Here is a 7500-nt window from a genome sequence, read left to right on the forward strand (position 1 = left end):
AGGGGGACTTCAAAAAACGACGCGGGGGGGGTGTGTGGCTTATATATTGTGGGTTTTGGGGGAGATTGTATGTGTATACCCTTTTGGTGGAGGGGGTGGTGAGGGAGGGAAGGAGATAGTAAGGGGGGGGGGGGGGAGGGGTTTGAGGGAAAAAGGGGGAGAAAAGGAAAAAGGGGGGAAAGGAGAGAAAATGGGAAAGGGGGGAAGAGGGAGGGGGAGAAGTGGGAGGGGAAAAGAGGGAGGGGAGAAGCGGGAGAGGAAGAGGAGACGAGGGAGGGGAAGAGGAGAAGAGGGAGGGGAAGAGGAGAAGAGGGAGGGGAAGAGAAGAAGAGGGAGAAATGGAGAAAAGGGGGGGAAAAAGGGAAAAAGGGAAGAAAAGGAGAGACGGGGGGGAGGGAAAGGGGAAGGGGGAAGGGGAAAGGGGGGAGGGAGAGAGGGAGAGGGAAGGGAGGGAAAAGAGGGGAGAGAGAGGAAGAGAGGGGGGAGAGGGGGAGAGGTAAGGTAGAAGGAGAAGGAAAAGGGGGAAGGGGGGGGAGGGGAAGGAAAAGGGGGGAAAAGGGAAAAGGGGGAGGGGAGATGGGAGGGGAGATGGGGGAGGGGGGGGAGAGGGAGAGGGGGAAGGAGAGGGAGAAGGAGAGGGTAAAAGGGGAGAGAGAGGAAAGAGAGAGAGAGAGAGAAAAAGAGAGAAGAGAGAGAGAGGGAGAGAGAGAGGAGAGGAGAGAGAGAGTGAGGGATAAGGTAGAGAGAGAGAGAGAGGAAGAGGGGAGAGAGAGAGAAAAGAAAGAAAAGAAAAAAAAAGAAAAGAAAAGAGAAGAAAAAAAAAAGAAAAGGGAAATGAAAAGAAAAGGAAAACGAAAAGGAGAGAAGAGGGAAAGAAAGAAGAGAAGAGAAAGAGGAAAACGAATAAATAGAAAAGATTGATGGATAGGTTTAAAAAGACAGATTATTTATGGATAGGTTTTTTAGATTTTTTTGATGGATAATAAATAGATTTATGGGTGCATAGACACACAGGGCACACGCACACCCCCACACACACCCCACACACCAAAACACAAACACACACACACCCCACACCCAAACCCCACCACACACAAACCACACACACACAACACAAAGAGAGCGAGAGCGCGGGGAAAGGAGAGGGGAGGGGCGAGAAGAGGAGGCGGGAAAAGGGGGAGAGAGGGCGAAAAGAGAGCGAGGGGGAGAGAGAGAGAGGGGAAAAGAGAAGGCGGGAGAGAGCGAGAGGGGAAAAGAGAAAAGAGGCGAGAGAGAGAGAGGAGGCGAGAGAGGAAGGGGAGCGGAGGAGCGAGAGAGAGAGAGAGAGGGGAGATGAAGAGGGGAAAAGAGAGAGGGGGAGGGGAGGGGAGAAGAGAAAGGAGGAAAAGGGGAAAGAAAGGAAGAGAGAGTTGGGAAGGAAAAAAAATTTAAATTGCCCCGGGGGTTTAAAATCCCCCCTGTTGCGAAAAATTAAAAGGGGAAAACAGCGGGAAGGGTGCACATTCCTTGCATGGAAATGTGTTTGGCAGATATTTTAAAAAAACCACCGAGCGAACGACCGGGAGAATTTTTTTATTTTTTCTTCGTAGGGCGAAAATTTATCATGTAAAGAAAGTTAGTTTTTCCCTTGTGTTTTAAAAATACAAATTTTCAAAAGTGACTGCATCTTGTTTTATATGTGGGTTAAACCTTTTCCCGGGGAAAAAAATCTAATTAATAAGGTAACATTTTTTTATATACATTTATGTCTTTGTATCGATTTCTATGTGCGTGTGTGTTCTTGTGTGCGTTCGTTTTCCTTTCTGTTTGCTTGTTTTATTTGTCGGCCATTTTGGTCAGTCTACCTGCCCATCTTTCTAATTATTTGAGAGAAAGTGAACGCACCTGTAGCTACGCCTGCACATATGCAAACATAACCATACAGCTCTCTCAACACCGGCACCACGCAGCACAGCACAGCACAAAGCACAAGCCCACACAGCACACGAACACAACATGCCAGCACACCCCCGCACTGCACATCCAGCACAGCACAGCACAGCACAGCACCACACCCCCCCACCACCCCACACCACACCACCCCACACACACACACACCACACACACACAAAAAACCACCACACCCACACCACAACACAAAAAACAACCAAACACAAACACAAAACAAACACAAAAACAAACACACACACCACACCACACACCCCCACACACACACACACACAACACACACACACACACACACACCACACACACCACCCCACACACACAAAAACCCACACGACCAAAAAAAAACCCTTTTCGACCTTTAAAAATGAAACCCGGTATCTGCCACCCCAAATAATTTTAATAAAAGTCCTTTCCCCCCTCCCCTCCCCCTTTATATATTTTTTTTTATTTGGTTCTCTCCCTCCTCCATTTCCCCCATTCTTTTCTCTCTCTTTCTTTTTTTCCTTCTCTCTCTCTTTTTTCCTTCTCTTCCTTTTTCTCTCTCTCTCTCCCCCTCTCTCTCTCCCCTACTCTCTTTTTTTTCTCCCCCCCCCCCACCCCTTCTCCCCCCCCCCCCCTCTCTCTCTCTCTCTCTCTCTCCTCCTCTCCTCTCTCTCTCCTCTCTCTCTCTCCTCCTCTCTCTCTCCTTCTCCTCTCTTCTCTCTCTCTCTCTCTCATTCTCTCTCTCTGTCCTTTTTTTCCTTCTTTCTTTTTTTCTTATTTTCTCTCTACTTTTTCATTTTCCCTCTTTTTCTCCTTACATCTCTCTCTCTCTACGAATAAAGCAAAAAGCCCCAAAAAACAAACTATTTATCCCCCCTCAATTTTAAAAAAAAAAAAGGTCAAACAGGGCTCTACCCGAGGGTAAAACCCATTTGAAAAGGGGGCAGGGAAGGGCCCCTCTTTAATAACCTCGGGGAAAAAATTATTATCCTCTGCAGTCATCGTGGATATCACTGAATTACACGTTATGGCCCGAGGTTCTCCAGTCTCGGAGACAAACAGGACAGGTGTGGGTGAGAGGAACTTCAAAGCGACGCGGGTGGGTGTGTGGCTTATATATGCGTGTGTGGAGGGAGAGTTGTATGTGTATACCTTGTGCGTGGAGGGGAGAAGAGGGAGGGGGAGAAGTGGGAGGGGAAAAGAGGGAGGGGAGAAGCGGGAGAGGAAGAGGAGACGAGGGGGGGGGAAAAAGGGAGGGAAAAAGAAGAGGGAGGGGAAAGGAGAAAAGGGGGGGGAAAGGGGAAAGGGAGGGGGAAAAGAAAAGAGGGAGAAAAGGAAAGAGGGAGAAAAGAAAGAGGGAAATGGAGAGACGGGGGGGAAGGAGAAGGGGGAAAAGGAGAGGGAGAGAGGGAGGGAGAGAGGGAGAGGAGGGAGGAGAGGAAGAGGAGGGAGAGGGGGGGGGAGAGGAGAGGGGAAGGAAGGGGGAGGGGGGGAGGGGGAAAGGGAAAAGGGGGAAGGAAGGGAGAGGGGGGGGAGGGGGATGTAGATGGAGAGGGGGGGGGGGGGAGAGGAGAAAGGGGAAAGGGGGAAGGGAGGGTAAAAGAGAGAGGAGAGAAAAAGAGAGAGAGAGAGAAGAGAGAGAGAGAAGAGGAAGAGAGAAAAGAGAAGAGAGAGGAGAGGAGAGGGAGAGAGGGAAGAAAAGAGAGGGAGAGAGGAGGGGGAGGAGAGAGAGAGAGAAGAGAGAGAGGAGAGAGAGAGAGGAGAGAGAAGAGAGAGAGAAAGAGGAAGAGAGAAGAAGAGAGAGAGAGAAGAAAAAAAAAGAAAAGAAAAAAAAAAGGAGAAGAAAAAAAAAGAAAAAAAAAAAAGGAAAAAAGGGAGAAAGAAAGGAAGAAAGAAGAGAAGAGAGAGAAACGAATAAGTAGACAGATTGATGGATAGGTAAATAGACAGATTTATTGATGGATAGGTAAATAGATTTATTGATGGATAGATAAATAGATTTATGGATGCATAGACACACATCACACCACCACCCACACACCACACACACACCCCACAACACAACCCCACCCAACCACACACACAACCAACACACACACACACACAAAGGAGGGAGCGCGGAGAGCGAGACGAAGAGGGGGGAGAGAGCGAGAGAGAGCGAGAGAGAGCGAGGGGGAGGAGGAGAGCGAGAGAGAGGAGAGAGAGCGGAGAAACGAAGAGGCAGAGAGAGAAGAGAGAGGAGAGGAGGAGAGAGAGAGAGGGAGAGAGAGAGGAGGAAAGAGAGAGAGAGAGAGAAAGAGAGAGAGAGTTGCAAGGAAAGAAATATAAATTGCACGTGTTAAAATCCTCTGTTGCGAAATTAACAAGCGAAAACAGCGAATGATCGCACATTCCTTGCATGCGAAATGTGATTGGCAGATATTTAATACCACGAGCGAACGACCGGTAGAATTTGCATTAATTTCTTCGATAGTCGAAAGTTTATCATGTAAAGAATGTTAGTTTACATTGTGTTATATACATTTACATAACTGACTGCACTCTTGTTTATATATGTGATAAGACCTTTACGCGCATATCTATGTCATAATTACATATTCATATAGATAATCGATTGTAATACTAGTTTAAGAGAATACTTGGGTGAGGCAGCACATTCCAACGATTCGTAAAATAGGATTGACTTTAAAGAGTGTCATTTACTGGGCAGTTTTCCTATGCTAATTTTGTTCTCCTTCTCGACTCGGTGATCGTACTACATATTTATTATTGACAATAATATTTACATAAATTCTGTCTCACCTCTATTACCATGATTGTTTGTTTAGACTAATCTATTTGATGTAGTATACCCTACAATTTTTATTCTGCCTTTCAAAGACCATCTAATCTAATTGATAAAAAAAATTAAGTTTATGAAATGCAGACAAACGAAGGAATAATGAAAAGAAATGAGGAGAAATCACAAAAGTGCAAAGACTGTTCGAGTTGTCAAGGAAATCAAGCTCCATTTAGACGAGAGAGTGTTGATTGAACGCGATGTCAGACATATTAAGTTGCTCTGTTTATTTGAACACGTGAAAAGGGGAAGAGGAGAAAGAGGCGAGTGAGGTGGAGTGGGGAGAGGGAGAGGGGGAGGGAGAAGGGGAGGGGAAGGGGGAGGGAGGGGGAGGGGAAGGGGAGGAGGGAGGGCGAGAGAGAGAGAGAGAGAGAGAGAGAGAGAGAGAGAGAGAGAGAGAGAGCGAGAGAGAGCGAGAGAGAGAGAGAGAGAGAGGAGAGAGAGAGAGAGAGAGAGAGCGAGAGAGAGAGAGAGAGAGAGAGAGAGAGAGAGAGAGAGAGAGAGAGAGAGAGAGAGAGAGAGAGAGAGCGAGAGAGATCATTTAATCACCGTATCCAAAGATTCCTTTTCTATTTCCCAAACCTAGATAAATCTCCCTACCGAGGCAAAATATTTTCACCCATGGTGCCACCCCCACCCTCAATCCCCGCCCACGGAAGTCTCCCCCACTCCCCACCCCTCACCCCCACGCCTGCGTCATCTCTCCTAGGGGGGGGGGGGGATATTCTATCATGAAGGAGTGCGAATGCTTATGTTGAAATGGAGAAGATGAAATAACAGAAGCTGGGAAAGGTTCTCGTGTCCGCTTAAAGCTGGAATTTCATCCCCCGTTGCGGCCGGCGATCGAGGCTACTCAGGCAGACAGCTGGCGTGTGGATGACTTGAACCTACGCAAGCACGCAGGCACACGCAAACACGGTCGGGTGGATAGATCTACGGGTGGATAGATGTATACACACATGGATATTCACTATTCATAGACACACGAATACGTACATGTACACTCACTCACACACACACACACACACACACACACACACACACACACACACACACACATACACACACGCACACACACACGCACGCACACACATGTACGCACGCACACCACACCACACCACACCAAACCATCATCATCATCACATCAAATGCAAGTCTTTTGTGTGTGTGCGTGTATATCCGAGAACCCGTACACTTAATTATGTAAATGATGTGTATGTGCGTCTAACTTCACCACGATAATAGCAAATCCAACATTATCGAAATCAGCATAAACCTTCAGTAATAAAAAACCCGATTATGAATTCTTACCAAATGAACTGATCGAATCTTACTAAAATTCCTGAAAATCTTAAAGCTGAGTTTGGATTTCTTTTAGATGCTTTGGTATAAATAAATAAATATATATGTACATATATATATATATATATATATATATATATATATATATATATACATATATATGTATATATATATATATATTTACCTAGCCACTGGGTGGCCAAGCAGCCAGTATGCTGGTCCCAAGCCGGATCAGTAGAGATGTTTACCTAAAAGGACCCGGCATTCTCCGTGGAAGGAAACTGGGGACCTACCACGTACTCACTCCAAGGCATCACAACAGGAAACTGCAATTGAGTATCATGCTGTGACCACGGCACGCTCAAACATGAAACTACCGAAAAAAAATACAATTACGTAATACATTATCTATTAATACTATATATAATATATAATAATATATATATATATATAATAATATATAAATAATTATATATATTATATATATATATATATATATATATATATATATAAAAGTATATATAAAGAAAATATAAGGAGAGAGAAAAAGAAGGAAAGAGAGCAAAATGCTTAGGCAGAAGTTACGAAGGACGGGCGAGTGAGTGAATGAATGAATCAGAGTAGGAGAATGAGTATGAAAGGAAGTGAGTGAGTGGTTGAATAAATGAGTGAATGAATAGATGAATAGATAAATGGACAGTTAGACAAGCGAGTGAGTGTATGAATAAGGGTATGAGTGACTGGGTGAATGTATGAAGGTATTAGTGAGTGGATGATGCTGTAAGGGAGTGAGTAAATGAATGAGTGAGTGAATGAATAAATGAGTGAGTAAGTGAGTGAATTAATGAGTGAGTGAGTGAGTAAATGAATAAGTGAATGAATGAATGGGTGGGTGAGTGAGTGAGTGGGAGAGTGAATGAGTGAGTGAGTTAGTGGGAGAGTGATTGAGTGAGTGTGTGAGTGAGTGAGAGATTGAGTGAGTGAATGTGTGAGTGTGTGAGTGAATGAGTGAGTGAGTGAGGTGAGGTAGAAGTGAGTGAGATGAATCCAGCCTTTCTTCTTTTTATCTTTCCTCATTTTCTTCATATAAAATAAGAGGTACATTAAATATATATATATATATATATATATATATATATAAATATATATATATTTATTAATAAAAACGGGTTATGAAATGTTCAAAGAAACCAGATGAAAAAGAAGAACCGAAGAAAAAGAGGTGAATAAACGTAAAAATGAATGAGAGAAGAAAAAAAATATGAGGAAAAAGAAATCAGGTGTGTAAGTATAAACTCTACCTACCACCCACTACTCAATTTAAAATGTCACCTCCATCCCCCCAAAAAAAGAATAAAAAAATATCACAGTAAAAACGACGATCGAAAAACAAAACAGGGAAGTTATTGCCTAATGGTAAACTACAAAGC

At 44.5% G+C, this 7500-nt stretch overlaps 1 protein-coding gene across 2 annotated transcripts in view; it reads left to right on the forward strand.

The window, feature by feature from the left end:
• Positions 1-7500, forward strand: part of LOC119572850 — a 100831-nt gene that overhangs the window by 82758 nt on the left and 10573 nt on the right. The gene's annotated exons all lie outside the window — the stretch shown is intronic.

This window comes from Penaeus monodon, chromosome 1, assembly GCF_015228065.2.
Source record: "Penaeus monodon isolate SGIC_2016 chromosome 1, NSTDA_Pmon_1, whole genome shotgun sequence".
Taxonomy (NCBI): Eukaryota; Metazoa; Arthropoda; class Malacostraca; order Decapoda; family Penaeidae; genus Penaeus; species Penaeus monodon.